This window comes from Myzus persicae, unplaced genomic scaffold (assembly GCF_001856785.1).
Source record: "Myzus persicae strain clone G006 unplaced genomic scaffold, MPER_G0061.0, whole genome shotgun sequence".
In the NCBI taxonomy this organism is placed as follows: domain Eukaryota; kingdom Metazoa; phylum Arthropoda; class Insecta; order Hemiptera; family Aphididae; genus Myzus; species Myzus persicae.
Window position 1 is genome coordinate 20,807 of NW_019104270.1, and position 18,943 is coordinate 39,749.

General features: G+C 35.7%; 1 long non-coding RNA gene across 1 annotated transcript; it reads left to right on the forward strand.

Moving 5' to 3' along the window:
* Positions 1–14,070: 14,070 nt before the first annotated feature.
* LOC111040750 lies at positions 14,071–15,180 on the forward strand. Its single transcript, XR_002605236.1, has 2 exons — positions 14,071–14,287; positions 14,836–15,180. It is a non-coding gene; the product is annotated as an uncharacterized LOC111040750 (long non-coding RNA).
* Positions 15,181–18,943: the final 3,763 nt, after the last annotated feature.

The window sequence follows — 18,943 nt, forward strand, 5'->3', positions numbered from 1 at the left end:
GCTTATTGATTCTCCGAGCTTGTCCTGTCCAATTATAATTGTCAGAAAATAAATAAATAATAAACTAACTTTCAATTCGTTTCTATAATATGTAATGACCTATATAAATTAATAGCTAGGGATTGTATTTGTTCCCATCGTCATTCCGCATCTTCAGTCAAATAATTCGAAACTAAATGATGATTTTTTTAATCTATATTATTTCTAATAATCCATTATCGTACTCGTGAGACGTAGACGATTTCTGAGTTCATTCTTCGTTGCATCCATTCAGCTGCCGGAGTAATATTATAGTCGATCATTCAATCGATTCTTCCATGCTTGTCTAATCGAATTCAAAATATCAACAAAAAAAATTCCCCAATATTATAACAGTATTGTAATAACAACTCAAGAACGTGGCCAAATATATTATTATGTTCAAAATATTATAATGAACTATATTATAGTTATAAAATAAGAATAACATAAGTAAAAATGGGAGAAACCTATATATTTATGTATTATGTAGTTGATGTAGCGAAGATACAAAGATTTATTAAACTCTTAGTGCATACATAAGTATTCACCAGCTGAGTGTGTGCGATTGGGAATATTTTACATAACGATTCGTTCCAATTCATTTTTACTCGGATCTTAATTATCGATTAAATTTTAAACAAGAGTAGATATTTCTGTTTGTATCGTTTCAATATTTTATTTGTATTTTTGACATAGTCTACACCTGTATAATGATAATACAGTCATACAATTTTTATCCTGTACCGGTGGTGCTGAGAAAAGTTTACGAATATCATCATCTTTTTATGTACACATTTACGTACCAGACACTCAAAGGTGCACTCAAGGAGGGATAGCAAGCTTAAAGCCCTCCAAAATGATAGGCGTTTAATATTTTGTCTAATTTCATAAATTATGATGTAAAGAAATGATCAACTATCTGACTAAGAACGTGCCTTTCGATTTCTATACATATCGAAAAATAAGAATTTAATTCAGACCTCCTCCCCTCAAAAAAAAAAAAAAAATCCTGGCTCCAACCATTATCGAATGTTTATAAATCATATACTTTTACAGTGCAGACTTAGATAGCTCGAATACTGCCCCTGGCAAATTATCGAAGGTTAATCTTAAGTCCCTAATCCTTATTATTAAATAATCGGACATTCATTCACCTGTGTATATACTATAATATACTTATACATTAATATAATACCATCACGTCGATATTATTAATACTATTACTATAGTGTAATGTGTTAGGTGAGTAGTACTTATATATTTTATTTGTGACAACATTTTATTATGCAGAGACCATACTCTAGCTGGTGTTTATTACAGTTGACTGTTTTATTGATTTGCGCTCATGCAACGTTTCTTGTAACGTATATTGTTATTAAAATAAATCTAATGTCTAATCAGAAAAATATAAAAATATGAATAGCTACAGAATGTACCTACTAGAAATAACTGACAGTGGTAATTAACTAACTATATGTAAAGGCGTATCTAATAACTTTTTTTTTCATAAATAATAATTTTTTAAAAATATATACCATTCGATAATCATACAATGACGTAATTTCCAAATTAAATTGTTTTAAATATTGATAAGAATAAGAGATATTATACTTCGGAAGTTGTTTGAATAGATCGGTCGGTTTTATTTTGTAATTTACGCAATTAACTGTTAAGCTATAATAACTGTGGTTAGAAGCTAAAAAAAAGCTGTGACATGTGGTACTAGATCTTTTTTCTCTGCAAGGAAAGTTGAAGAATGATAGAAGTGTTTTTGGGTGTAGTGCAGTGGGAAAACATCTCGTAACATGCTACATTGGTCAGGAATTTAGTATCAGAATTTTTAATTTTTATCAATGTTGATTTGTGTTTCAATAGCGATAAAAAAGCGCGACGAAAATCTGCCTCGTGAAAATCGGTTAGAAATAAAAAGCTGTACCCAGCCTAAACCATATCTACATTGAAAAAAAAAAGATTCCATAGGTCAGCTGTCTGTTGCATTTACGATTACATCTTGTATCTATGTATGTATATAAAAAATATTTCGTAATTAAATTTGCCATGTATAATTTTAACAAATTTAATTATGTAATAATTTGTTTTGTGTTCTGCTTGAGCCATTCAACCCCCATATCGCCATTGTTAATTACAATGGTATGTTAAGACTTTAAACAGACAATACAGTTGTTATACAGGCAGATGCAAAGTTTAAACATTATATCTGTATAATGACCTGCAGACTACCAGAGTACACTTATCTCTGCAGTACAACCTCTTGCAAGTCTTACTGCAGTTACGTATATGTGCTTTAAAATTTTGATTTTAATTTTATGATATGCATAAACTTAACACTTAAGGTCATAAAAATTGTTCGTTATAAACCAGGGGGAATTTCTATATACTAACGTCGTCTGCAATCCCCACCAATTCTGTAACGCAATTTGTTTATGACCCTATATAACTGCATTTCATAAAATATAAAAACAAATTTCAGTGTAATATCGCATAAATTATAATATTGTATAGGTATTGCCATAGAACTTATTCCGTCGTATTGCATTCTCTACAGAGTTTATAGTAATGCAGCATGGATATGTATTATGGTCACTGTACAATGTAATAGATGCTTTTGAAAACTTTGTTTTTGTTTAATGTTTTCAAAAAACTTTCACCAAATACGTATATGTATATAGGTACACCGAGTTAATGTATTGTATACATACAGTTATGCTACCTATATATTATATGGCTGAACCGGATACATGTATTGAGTATTCGCATTATGGATGTTTTTTTTTTCGACGCATAAAACGCACTCACTCATTATTTAGTGAATTTGTGTTTAAAAAAAAAAAATTACCAAAAAGATGATAGTATCTCTCTTTAATGATCAGTAACACAGCAGCACTCACGATCGATGTAGTTGAATATTACCTAAATCCGACCCCTCGGAAATGGTTTGCTATCAACGGGCTTAGAAAAAAAATCATTCCTACATAACCTGCAAACCTTACATTTACATTTAAATCGAGTTCGCCGAATCAACTCTATCGTCGGTTGGACATAGTGTTTACGAACATAACATATATTACGCATTGGTCGACTACACATATACCTATTTGTATAGACGTTGCGATCGCTGCAGAGACTTGAGTTCGCGGACTGAGGCGTTGGCGGCGACGGTTATGATATTCTGCCTTCTCGTAATAATTACACGGGTTTCTGTTTTATGCAGTCGCACTGGCAATATTAACAGCGTATAATGTAATACGAGGATTGCCGAAGATGTTATTATTGCTCCTGGCAAAGGTCACGTCGTCCATACAATAATAATATTATTATATGCTCCGCCGCCGGTCGTTCGGTGCGGTGTGCACCAAGGTACACGTAATAAATTAAACACGCAACCGCGAGTCGATATTGTACGGTGTTAAACTTGATGGGTGTGCGATTAAAAATAAGAAAATTAATAATAATAATAAAAAACGTCTACAACAACCATAAAACACTAAATAAATCATATAAAATCGATACGAATTATAATCGTGAACACGGATTCGGTGCGTATCGAATGGCCGACGTAATATGGTTTTAAATATTGATATTACATAATATTATTATCATAACGCCGGTAATAGGAGCTATTATAATATTATCATAAATAGGTGCCCATGTCTCGTACGACTGTATACGTTTTTCAATTATAAAATAACGTAATTTATGTACGCCGAAAATGATTTGGAATTATATTGATTCGAAAGACCGCGTGATGTAATAATATTATATTGCAATATCGAATAGAATGTTTGCACGTGTTGGCCGGAATCAAAATAATATATTTTCACCGTAATCGTTATATTATTCGTATTATAATGATTGTGTTGCCACTTTATCATTTGCATATATGTATTGTCTTTGACTACAACATCATAATGATGGTGCACATAACATTATTATGACGCGATCATTGCACCGAGATGCACGCGCTTGTAATTCTACGACGTTGTAACATTACATCGAAGTATATAGGATATTAGTACACGTGGGAGTATCAAAAGCCTCAGGAATTTGAAATATTAGTCGTCTCATAATAAATTTATCGTGCACTGCGCCTATCCGTGGTATATCGGACATCGGTACTTAATACGTAGGCGTATACATAAATAAAAAACTACCTGCATGTGCTAAATAAGATGTATAAGATGTGCAAGTATGTACAAAGACCTAGTCAAGAGGGGTATAGCGGGGCGATCGCTTCACCCCGTTCGTAGCCAGCAATAAATATATCAATGTTAAATGAAATCCTGAATTGGGGTAAAAATTAAAAAATACACTCGCCTCCCCATTCCCCGCTGAAGAAATTTCTATCGGGTTGTCGGTACAATCAACAAAGCGTATAGGTGCGCACAATATTATTATACAGCAGTATTTATAATGGGATTTAAAGTTTTTGCTCTTGCGCAGTGGTTCCCAAACTTGTTTTGGGAAATCACTAATGTCTCGAACCTAAACCAAAAAATTGATTAATCGTTAAAATATTGTAATAATTTTTTAATGTACACCCATTAGATAAGGCGTCCTATCATATCTGTTATTAAATTATAAAACATGTGTAGGTATATTCTTCTTTTCGTTGTTTGAATGGCCGCCCGCATAAAATGTTTGAACATTATTAATAATCATATTATTACCTATACAAAAAGTAATTTATTTCCCGTACCACCACGTATAGTATTCTACAGCTGCAGCAGTGCAGCGTACCACGGTTTGAGAACCTCTGCTCAAGAGGATTGTTCTCGCAGAACGTGCCTATAATGTATCCTATCTCTATAATAATATGTGCTTTTTACTTTTCAGCGACAGGCTGGCAGTCGCCTATCCGTTCACTTAAATTTTTGTTTTCTGGAATAGAACTCACATGGTCTATATAGTAAATCGGCAGATGTCCTATATATTTATGTAATCATATTTTTGAGTTGTAAGGATTACTCCGATTTCCTTTGAGCTTACAGAGCCGCGCAAGTCTTCGAGCTTGAAGGCATACCTATAAGTATACTAATAAATATAAGTGCTCACTCGGCGCGTATGTTATTAATATTATAATATTATCTACACCGTCCGCCGCACCGGTGCAAATTAGTATAGGTACATAAATAGAGGTATACGAAGTCGGTACCATAGTGTGTGTATACCGTATACATAATATAGGTACACATTGTTATTGTAATATATACACGGTCGTACGCCATTCAGACGAAAGAAACTATCTGAATACATTACCGTCATGTCGTTTTTTATACCTGTACACACGACGAGGTTACGTAAGTGCGGTAGCCGTCGTGAACAGGTATGTATAATATTATTGTGTACAGAAACGAGTCGCGCAATTATAATATGCACGTGTTCGGTCGATCGGGACACAAATCACTCGCCGCCGCCGATGAAAATAATTAATATTATTACTATTATTATTTATTATTATTTTTATTATTATTTTTGTTGTTGTTGTTGTTGTATTCTTTTTACGACTCGCGTCATTTTTTTACTCGATGCGACAGCTTATACAGCTAATATAATCGCGGAAAAGTTATTATTGAGACGAACTCATAATTAGACAAAAAAAAAAAAATCGTAATTACCTACGTATGTTTTATTAATTGCATTTATTTTGCGGTTGCGCCCGTTAAAATGGTTACGATCTATAAGCGTATACGGGTTTATAGTGGGAGCGAAAAAAAAAATAAAGATTAATATTATGGTAAAAACATTATTAAGGTTGTGCCAGCGTATTTCACGCGATTCTAAATTATATAATGGCGTATTAATGATAACAATAATGTCTATTCCCGCATTATTTATCAAAAGAAAAATGTATAGTTTAAAATAATTGTTATCTGTTCACTGTTATTTTTTAGTTGTACCTGTATTCAAAGCATCACACTATCATAATATCATTTTGACGCGTTTATTTAGTATATTCACTCTAATATTTTGTAAGTGACAAACACATATATAGGTACACGACACAGACTCTGAAACACATTTCGCATACTTATTGAACAATGTTTCAGTGTACCTATAGTACCTATTTAAATGTATATCATTTTATTTCAATGTAATTGTCACGTTATCGTAGCTACATGCACTAGTGGCTTATATAATATTAATAAACACAAACAACTATGTATAAGAGTAGGTTTCAGTAAAATAATGAAAATTGTAGACCCGTGGGCGTAACTGGAGTCAAAGTTTTGTGATACCAAAAAATAATTATCAAAAAAAATCTTCCATTTAGTTTCCCATTTCATTTTTTTTCTTCTAACATAGTAAATTTACGGGGTAGCAAAAGTAAGCTTCGATATTAGCGACGCCTACGTATTATATTATCCATATCGTTCTTTAAATTTACAATCTCTAACTAGCCAACTAGGTGTTTGATGAGTAACTATTACGAATACAACAGGTAGCGTATAAATGTTGGGTGGGAGTGAGTTGTGATTATTATTTCTGTTGGATTTTTTATGCTGTGGTGATTTCACGAGTTGTCATTGTCCTTGGATCTTATTCATATGGTTTGTTGTTATCGGAATTTTCCAAAAAATAGTGATAATGATATCACACCATGTATACATAACACAACTGGTTTGGCTTTATTAAAATATATGCTAGGTGCATATAGTCACATAGAGTTGATATTGAAGCGAAAGTCCAGACAATCGCTTAGATCTTATCTATAATTGAAAAATAATACATATTATGATACTTGCAAAATGTTCATTTCTTGTATTTTATATTAACTTGTATGGTTTTTATAAGAAAACGAGATAAAATTATCTCGGCGGCACACACGCGGAGTCTCTCGCGATTATCATTAAAATCGCTTTACCCCTCCCTCATATCGATCGTGGTTCAAATACTCGAATATGACTGAAACTATAATATACACCTATTGGGCCATTGATCATCACACTGTTTACAGCACAATTTATACTTTTATTATGTAGTATTATGCGCACAATATATTCGAGTGGCTCCAGTCGTTAATATTGTTTTATATCAGTACTCGTAATAATTTAAACACATCTGAAAAAAAAAAAAAAAACGTTACGTCGGATCGCAGCGGACCACCCAGCGCCGCGTGCACAGTTGTCGGCCGGATAAATTAAATCGCTGTTGGTAAATAATATTATTATATTATTATGATCGTTTGCCGTATAAAATCGGCAAAAGCTAAACCTGTCCCGTAGACCGAGACCCGGGGTTCGCAGCCGACTACTGCACAATATCATGACGATGTTCTCAGAGAGACCCACAGCTGCATTTTGTGCATAATATTATTATTATGACTTACCTCCGACGACGACGTGCGTGCAGCAGTCATGCGCACATCACGGTCGCCGCCGCCACCGCTACAGGACAAAAACCGTTTAATTATATTTTTTCGAGCGCGCAATAATAACACGTACCTACCACGTACACATACATTATAAGAATATACAATATGCATGTATATATATATACCTATATATTATACACATATGATGCTGCGACCGACGCGAATCGCCCACGTTCGCACACGCGCTGCAGCCAACACACATCATAATGTATACACAAACCACGCAGGCAACATAATATATAGGTAAACGTCATTGCAGTGTATGTGATGTGACCCGAAGTGGGTAATTCGAGTAAAACGTGTGTGTAATCGAATAATGTTGTGCCGCGTCTGTACGACCGATGGTTCGGAGCCTAGAGAAAAAAAAAACTTAAAAAACCGTCGTCTAGCGAGTTGCCGCACATCATCAGAGCGATGTGTTTTTATGCACACGCCGCCGTTATGTCATATAATTACGAAATATCGACACTTCGGCGCGTTTGAATGTGTATGCGAGTGTGTTCATAAAAATAAACGGTCGCAAAAAAATGTTTTCAGTCACTTATTTTTTACAATAATATGGCCGTGTGAGCTAACTCACTCCAGTTTTTTTCCCCGTGACGTCGTCGATAAATGTTATCGTAGCAGGGTCATTTTTTTTTTTTAGGTTTAACGACATACTTTTTTAAAATTTTTTTGAACAGCAAAAAACATCGTTAAAACAGACAAAGAAACAGTCATTTAAACCTTAAAATATGTTATATTAGCTTTATATAATATAGCATCTAGCACCAATAGTAGGTATTGAAATGATGGTGTGGGATACGCCGGAAATCGCAGTTAAATTCATCTACGAAATATTCCGCTTCGGAATCCGAAATGAGTTTAAATGTGAAATTCTAACTGTCCAAAGTAAGTACAAAAAAATTTTTCTTTCAAAATGTGTGAGTTTTATTTTAAATTGCATGGCGCTGCGAAATGGCTGCCTGGGTACACGTGTACAATTAATCATATTATAAACAATTGCAGGTTTTATTTTTTCCATTATTTTTTTCGAGCGTTAAATTTTTTCGATACTATAATAGATCATAACAGATATTGCGTCTGGACAATCACCCGACGGTGTTTCAAGTTAAATATACAATTAGGACAACGCTGCAGCGGCGGGCGGCCCTTGAATTCGCTGCAAAGTCCATTGCCGCCGTTCTCGCGCAAACCGCTATAATGTCATAACCGACATTGATAATAATAATAATAATAATATCGTATTTTCAACTCGAAGTTGTGTGCATATTTACTGACTATAATATTATATATACCTACACTCGTATATGCGTGTGTGTGTGTGTGTGTGTGTACAAGCACGCGTGGGCGTATATATTATTATAATCGTTTAAATATCATGAGGTCGCGACGCGAAAGTATATTTATTATAATGAAAAGAAATAACAACCGCGCGAGTGTATAATATACGCACAAATATTACACGTACCTATGTGTGTGTGTGTGTGTGTGTGTGTGTGTGTGTGTGTGTGTGTGTGTGTGTGTGTGTGTGTGTGTGTGTGTGTGTGCACAGACCTAACACGGCCGTTGGAAAGTAACTTATTCGTGAACTCTGATCTCCTCAGACGCGGCGGCAGCAACGTCTGTCCCACTCGGCGGCCAAGGTACATTTTAATATTTATAAAAATAATAATATGTACAACATTATAATATGTATTACACGAGCGCGCTGCTGCTGTCTTCGGCCAAATACTTTTTAAAAATAATTAGAAAACGAGTATTATATTCGAATACCCAATAATAATAATAAGTGGTTAGAGACTATAGCGTACCTAATTTACGCGTACGCCATATAGTACGATGTTACGAGCTATCGATTATGCTCGTGGACTTGCGGCGCGGAATCATATGAATTATTTATGTATTATTTGTGTACATTATGCATGTACTTACCTATATATATATATATATATATAGATGCATACTACAACAAATCACCGAAAAACGGTTGAAGAACATCTCAAGTGTCAATACCATATACTTGGGCACCCCAGAAAGCTGCTCGGATTGCAGATGACTGCAATAATTATGCCCCGTAGTACCACCAAAGAGTTTTGGAATTTTTTGCCCACGTTTTTCCCTCCCGAAGTGTGCTCGTGCCACCTCATTCCGCGGATTATTATCGCCACAGAGTGTACGACTGTATTGTTTTAAATGTAAACAGGAAAAACCTTTTTCTCCACAGCGGTTCAACACCGGGTTAGGTTATAACCGGCTGCTGATGTCTGTGTATATGCACTTTGCATGTGACAATCCTTTAATCGTGGCCTGTAGGCGATAATATAATGTTATAAATTATGTCATGTTATTGAACCCCGCCACGCACTAATGTGTAATTTTCGTCACGACTCCGGAGTCCGGACTCACGATTGTATATTTTATACTGTTATTAATTGTTGTCTTATCGGCTTTCATTTGTCTTAAAAAATCCAAAACGAATGCTTTCTGCAATTCGTATATACTCATAAGTTAAAACTGTCACAACTGCAGGCCACATTTACAAGCGCATGTACATAGTGTGTTACGTTGGCTTTACCTCATACGTCCACCTGATAAATAGTGTTATTAATTGTGTAAAATGCATACAATAAAGTTTTGTTTCTCAGATATTCAAAACACATTTTAAATCAACCGCTTTTTGCCGACCACAATAAAAAATAACACACTGTTATATGGCGGCACCTCATTGTATATGTTGACGTTTGATGGTTATTTGCACTCTGTAAACAATAATGTTCACGTTGTAGGACGACATCGACTTCCGCCAATAAGTGTATTAATATCACAACACACAATATATAACTTAAAAAAATGTTTGCACATTGCACAGTTTGTGTCGTGGCCGCCGCAGCGTTTCGGTTGATGGATTTCGGTATTATTATTTTTTCGCCGGACGATGATGGCAGACGATGGGTGCGATTTCCGGGAAATAAATCATATAAAAACACCGGATCCGTCTCGCCACGCGACTCTCGGATGCGGCCGTCGATCGAATGGACGGTTTTTGTTTTTTACTCTCCGATTCAACTACACGTTCACCGTTAATACCGTTATAACGAATTTATTTAATATTATAGCTTTACTGCAGCACTGTATATCCATATAATACCCATACTCGTTATTCTTGCGCGTAGCAAATTAAAACCGAACATCATTAAACGGCCGTTTGTGCGCCTATTCTGTGTTTTCAATATAAATACACCCGACATGATATCAGTTGCAATATTGAAATGCACAATTTCTAAAATTATTTATGCGATCCATAAATAATATTTCTCATATATTATGTCGTTGCACGAGACCGTATACGTTCCGGAAGATCATCGAGTAGGCTCAGTTTTAATTTTTTGTCCGGGAAGGCGAACAAATTTACGGTCTAAGACGACTCGTGCACCCATCTTAACAATAGCTCACCTTTAAAAATGTATTGCTCCTCACGAGATTTCGTATTTTATTGATACATTATACAGTGTCATTATCACCCCACTCGAGCACAACACACCCCACACACACACACACCGATTTACGACAACATAACTGACATTACAAAACTTGTGACGATAAGTCATAAGTGAGTATAGTGTTACCAGCTAAAATCAAGAAGTAAATGACCACAAATGGACGACACTATCATGATTCGTGAATAGATAGTATTATAATATATTAATCGATTGTATACATTTTTACTTTTTATAGCGACAAATTAATATCATAATACAATAATAGTTTGCAGCTGCAGTGTTTGCAGTTGTTTAGGTTTTTAGTTTTGTCGAGATTAAAAAAATAGCGTTAAGTATTCCATTTTAAAAATTAAAAATATTCAAGTGATAGTAAACGATTTTATTTGTTATAAACATCTCGGGGAGAGGGTGGGTGAGTAAATCGGCTCGCTTTGCCCCATCGGCCCGAATCGCGCCTATGCGGGAAACTCGAAAATGTCTAAAACACCGTCTTTATGCATGAATATATAATATACATTTTTTAATATCACGTGTTCGTCTCGAGATTTGTTTATCGAAGGGCGTGTAAACAAGACTTCATAATGACACGCGTATACTCTTCACACAGTATATTTAAACATTTGAAGCGACCAAGAAACGAGTTGCGTTAATTGTTTTTCACCCTTTCGTATATATTATGTTGCACGTGCATATTATATACATATTATACACATTATACACTGCTGCGGTGCTGTGAGTTTTTTATGTCCGCGCCAGAAAGGTCGAGATGCTGATAGAAGTGTACGCTTTATTATTATTATATTTTAAGTGTCGCGTCGTAGGTATATAATAATAAATATTTCGCAGTGTGGCAGTGTGCTCGCGCTAAGAGGTATACCGTGTAAACATTGCAGCTGGATGATATGGAATGATGGGATTTTCAGAATGACGTGAGCATATCGAGTGACTTACACACGTTGAGATTATTTCAATTTTTTATCTTTTCGTTTTTTTTTTCAAACTCATGTCATTATTATAAACATAGCGACGTCCGTTTTTTCCACAGGTTCTGGTGCACCAATTTTTTTAAAAACAATTTCGATAAAAAAGTCTCACCACAGACGAAATGTACAAAGTACCAAAAACATACAACTATATACTGCAATACATACACCGATGCACGTATTGTGATTAATTCAAATCTACGCTGTACACATCATCAGTTTTTTTTAAATCGATGAAAATTCCATCAATTTGCATAGACCGTAATGCCTATACATAATAATATACAACACTGCGACGCGTACGACCGTATCGAAGACCGTAATAAATCTTAACGTCTATACATATATCATCGGGAAATTGACTTACAGAATAAGTTTTGTGTTGCACCTACCTATAATATGCATCGATGCGAATGTAGAAAAAAAAGGCTAACTAAATTTTGTATTTGAAAATACATTAAACACAATAATACAGTGAGCTGAGGAGCTCATATTTTAGGTAATTTCGAATGGATTTCGCATCGTTCCAAAGTATAAATCACATCGCGTATTACAATAATTTAACTATAAATTATCATTTATCATGCAATAAAGTGTAGTTTTGGACGAGCCAAAAGCGTTTAAATGCATTGGTATGTACCCTCGCAATTGCACATTTTAATAATAATATATTATATTATTATATTATGTAGGAAAACGCCTGCACGTATACCATTCGGCCGTGACATTGACTGCCATAGTCGTAAATTGTACGATTTGTGAAAATCCCGAAATCTCGCTCGACGTGGAGATTAAACTTATGTAAGTACCTCGTGTACATTATAAACGCATTATCTTTAACGCGGGCGAATATTCTGCGGCCGTCGCATCATATTATAAAATAATAATAAACATAATGTTATACATGTATTGGTATAGCGGTTATGGTTACATATCGACGTGCGCCTTAGACAATATAAAATTAATATATTATAATAATATTGCGAAATAATTTAAATGCGAGAGACGGACTGGAGAAACCGCATCGCGGTGATAAAATATCCATTATATGATCGTATTATATGGTATTATTGCTCTACGTTTTATGCTTTTTTATTGCAAATATATGCGACGACGACGTGCCCGACGCTCGTACGATTATGTATGAATTACGATCGTCCCGACTTTATTTCCCTCCCCCGTTTTGGCGTCGTTCCAAAGGCTCTGGTGGCGGAGTGACCGAAGGAGCGCATAACATTTAAGGTACCATTTTGGCACACACTGCAAATTAACTTATAATTATACAGTGTGATTCACTGTTCACCGAGTCTGTTCACTCCAATTGTTTCGTTCAAAACATGATTTTTTTGGGATTTTCAAGTACACTGAAGGACAGTATTTCCGAATACTTAGATTTGTCATAACATTTGAAGAGTGTCGTGCCTGTGGCGATACCGACTTTTTATCAAATGACCATCGCCCGTTTTCACTTGTACATTTTTACGCAGAGACACCTTTCTTCAAAATATTGATGTAGGGATCTAAATCGATATTCGAACGATTAGTTTTTGAGTTATTTAAGTCTATGAACTCATAAGGACTAAGGTCAATGATGGATAACAGCTGGATTGGAAGGTATGGAGGATACATCTATTAACATTTCAAGATTTGTAAAAGTTGTCCCAATATAATATAAGAGCTAGATTCAATTTTATATTTTTGTAAAACATATTTTAAATACTATAATATTACTCTTAGTATATTTTTATACATTTTAATAACTTAGAACTACTTACTCATTCAAATTTTGATTTAGATGGGCACATCAAACTCATCAGCCTAAGAATTTGAAGTAAAAAAGGGTGAGTACTCATTAGAAAAACGATGTTTAAACCTCCTTAAACGGTATAAAAAAAAAATACTTATCTTGAAAAGTTATTTATGTATTCGTGTATTTATATAATAAAAAGTATTCCTAAAAAGTTAAAAAAAAACAGAATTACATCGAATTCGTAATTCAAAAGGATACAAATAGGGGTGAGCAATGAGCACGCTTGGCGAATCACTCTGTATGCATTATTGTGATATTTCGTTTGTAAATGGGGGGTGGAGGGGGGGTCCGTTAGCGTCCGGAAACACAAACAAATATTTAATATTCTCTTAGCGTGCGTTTTCCGTGATAAACCTTATTGCGGCGCGCAGTGTGTCGTCATACCGAAACGAGGAAAATTCGTAACGAAATCAAGTCATCGTCATGCAGTACCGAATACTAAGTGTAATAATATGATAGTATGTATTACATGAATACGTAAGTTGCACTGCTGCGAAGAGAGCTGTTCGGCATACACAGACTAGAATTTTGCGGACGACATGAATTCACGGTTGCTTGCTATGGATATAGGACACGGGTAAGCATCATATTTTTCGTTCGTTGCGCCTAATAACACACTAATAAATCATAACAGTCGACCGACGGTAGTAATAATAGTAATAGTATGCGAAAGATACGGTCGAATCCAGCCGTTGACATCGGACATCGGAGGGGTGGCTGCAGAGGGAGAGGGGCCCCTCCACCCCGGATCAGCTTTCAGTCGTACAACTGATTTTCAGTCAAGCGTCAGTAAGCTTCTGCGTCCCCCGTACGTATTACCCTCTTTAAGACTAAAAAAAAAAAAAAGAAGCTATAAATTATAATTCAAAAGTCAATACGTATTATATAGATACGCGATGCACAATGTCAATGTAGAATGTCAGTGCACTGTTTGCTTTTTCTCCCTCTGCAGACCAGCGAACCACATTTAGACGAATTGCGTTCAGTCGAACCTGCAATCTCGACTTATTGTTACGTTTTATTATACATGGATCTAATACGCATCAGGGCGAGTTCACCTATTATCCAACTTCAGAACATTATCTGTGTTTTTGCGATGTTTAAATTTAAATATTTTACACATAGGTATACCTACAACTGATATTATGGATTCGTGCGAGTCGTAGGATCATACTGAATACCGTGAAAAAGCCAGCGTACAAACACAGACAATACGTATCTACTTAACGTCAAGCCTGATAATATTCACTCCGACAACACGAGACCGGTGAACGCAAAATGAACTGAAATTCTCGACGTTATGCTCTGGGGTCAGGGAGATGATAAAACAAATAGTGTGCTGACGTCCTCTTGAACCACGTCTCTGGGCTATTGTAAAACATATTATATAATGTGACATTTTTGAAAATTTTACGAGACCGAAAACAGTCACTGAACAATTTGAACCCCGTGATCAGCTGGCGATCGGTAAGTGTTTCCGAGACCTATACACGGTATACCGTTTACCGAAAGACCGGTATACGTCCGAAACCCGTTTTCGCGGATCCGACGGTGGGCGTACGCGGTTCCAGTCGATTCCTGCAACTGCAATAGCATTATATTATAGCGATCTAAACGTCCACCGACAAACCGACACGTGTAGTTGGTCTTATCGGATATTTGAAGAGACGTCCGCGTGTTGTACGCCGCTGCATTTCATTTATAATATTTAACGATAATAATATGATATTATCATCATGTCCAGTGAAATATACCCGACCGGTATAACTGCGACGTGCCGGTACACGATAGCTGTTATTGGCGCGTCGGTAAAACGCGTCTGATGCGCGAAGTTTCTATTTATTTTTTTTTTTCGGTTTTAATTAAAGATATTTTTAGTATAGCAAAAAAAAAAAAAATTAAACGCAACGGATAAGACGTGTACGTCGACGAAGCGAATTTTATGCGTATACAAAGTATTATACCGCGGCTTCGTCTGGACAACTCGACATTTAATATAATATTTATTTACTAGCGTCGTCTGATGTACCTACTAACAAGTATATACGTAACGTGATATTAATGGTACTTCTGCTGATCGCGATGTCATGAAATGATATTATAACACAATCGTTTACGATTATTATAATATTATAATGCAATCGTTTGCGACTATTGCGGTCGAGCGGCGAAAAAAATTGCCCGACGCTCAGTGTTGGTTTTCTTTTCAGTTGTGATATCGTTTGGAGATAACTGTTGATTTTATCTGACGTTGAATTATGTAGGCCCGCAAATTGAGATCAGCGTTTATCGTCGGTATACATCTATATCAAATGCATATTACAGAGTAATTCGCTTGTGTCGGCTCGATGCACTCGTGAATCTCATCTGCAACGGACGCGGAGTTATTCGATAAAAAACAAAATTATTTTTTCAACGAATTATTCGATAAAGCTCTTCGTCGTGTGCGATAATCGACAAACGCTGACTTGCGAATATTGCCGCAAATAGGGAGGGGGTGCCAGAGGATCTTTAGTACCACCAAGTTCAAATTTAGCACGCCTTGCAGTTTTTTAGGCTGCAGACGTTCAACCATTATTACTATAGTAAAATACCATCAATTTTATGTTTTTTAACTATGAAATATTTATCGAAAGAAAATTAAAACGATTTTGGTCATTACTATCGACTTATTAAGTTATAATATTAAATATTAATTATTTACAATTCACAACGAACAGCCACTGCTCTGTGAAGTATTTACAATTATAGCACCTCACGTTTTAGAGGTCTAGTTGCGTCTAGCTTGAGTATATATTGAGTGTTGTCTGTTGGGCCCCTGTGATATTCTAGCCCATAACTTTTGTGAGTTGTTTTTTAGTCTGCTGCAGTTCTCAATAACTGCAGCAAGTTTCTACTAAGCCCCGCATCGTCCTTTCCACCATATAGAATGTTTATTTGACCGCATCGTGCACTTCTGCTTGCCAGCGGCGATATACGAACGTAAAATAAGTAATAACCCACTAGTAACCTAAAATTGACCCGTCGATCAGCAATTTGTAATAAACACGAGTACGCTATTAGCATTACTATTACTATTTGCCTATACCCAAGCATTTTAAAATTTAAAAAAAAAATCAAAAACCCATCATATGGCGGTTTCTCGAAGACCACGTTCGTTACTTCACTGTTGCACTCCGCGTGGGGGAAGCGGGGAACTCTAGACTTATAGAACTTAAAATGAAAATAAATGAACAGGACTTGTCAGGACTGCACTACTGACGAGCGTGGTCATCGCTATCAAACGAAAGAATAACATTTTAATACAATACATTAGGTACGCGGCACAAGTGGACGATAATGTGTGAGCTAGATTGGAAATCGCACGGTGACGGAGGAGTTTCATGCAGTCGGCGGCACTTTTATTATATTAATGTGATTATGTGATGATGTTCGACGAAGAACGGAAAAATCTCCAAACGGTTTGACACAGTTTTCGTACAATCGTATGAAATATTCTCACGTCGTCGCATTATTTCGCGACTCGGACGTTTCCCTCACGCTTCCTGCAACTCGCTTCGTCGTGCGTCAGGCACCCGTCGTTGTAATTTTATTATATTATTGTAAGAGCAGCGTCGGGTTTATTATTGTTGTGTTATAATATCGGTATAACTATATGATAATAATATTTCGGTACGAAATTCGGACAATTGTACCGAAACAATAATAATATAATGCGACGTGCAGCAGTAGATATATATATATAAATATTATATTTGTACGACCATCGCAGCACTTACGAAACGGTTTTATTTTTTTCCCCGGGACTTCCTGTTTTCCGCGTTTCCCACACGCCGCCGCACAATCTCGAAAAACCAATAGCGACGGCTCGCAACCTTTTATATAATATGTATAATATGTAAGATATTTCTTCGTCCTTTTCGAGCTCACACACACGAGGGACCGATTTGTGTCACACACACACACACACACACACACACACACACACTAGCACATCGTAGGTATAAAATATTGTACATGTGGCCGACACGTTTCAAATGACATTTATTTTTTTTCCGCCGTCCATGAAATAATAACCAACGTACTTACTACATATATAATATATATACAGGGTGTTTTTAAAACAAGCTCATATTACTTTTAAGCTTACATTTATGCTAATCAGATTTTTGGAATTTAAATACACTTGAAGGCCATTTTTCAAATCATTGAAAAGTTTGTACCGCTTAAGAATGATTCTGTGGCAATGTAAACTTAAGTTTTTCAAACAGGAACCTCCTTTTTTCCTTTTTGATTATTAAGCAGACAATTTTTTTGAGAATTTTGATGTATCTGAATAATATGAATGATAATGGGTTAAGTATGGATAGGGGGCTTAGACGATTTGAAAAAGTTAGCAATTTACTTTTGCTTTATGAATATAAATAATTTGTAAAATTATTGATCCAAGTATACTGAATACCACATCTAACATTACATATAATTTTTATGTTTAAAAAACCATTTCTAAGGATTATTATTCTTGGCTTGTATGAACATTTTAATAACTCAGAGTTTACTCATTAGAATTTTCATTTAAATACATCAACATTTTCAGAAATATCACCAGCTAAATGACTATCAATAAAAAAGGAGGCTAATCATTTGAAAATGGAAGTTTGTATCGCCACAGGATACTCCTCTTATAAGAGTATAAGTAAAATATCAGAAATTTGAATATGCGGTATTTTGGTCTACCTGATAAATCTAAAACTCAGGATTTGAATAAATGTACTGTTAAAGGGAAAACGGGGGCGACCAAGCTTAGAAAATCACCCTGTATAGTCGCATGTGTGCACCAAATCGACTCGACGACGAGTACGAGCGGAGGCGTGCGGACAAGATGATATTAATATTGTATTTTGTCACCGTCAAACATCGTCTCGACCCGAATCGGAAGACTTGGCGACGGGCGCCCTCTCATACGGGCCTGCAGCCATAGTACAATATTACAGACCCTCTCCGACCTTACACACATGACCACGGTATATTATAATACACGACATTATGGTCGCCGATTTATTGCCGAGACTCCGAGGTCTGCGACTGAGTCGTAAACACGCCGCACGGCATTTAGACACACACACACACACACACACACACACACACACACACACACACACACACACACATGTATATATAGGTATGGGACTAATATATAGTGTTGTAAAGAGTCGACGTACGTGACTTTTGA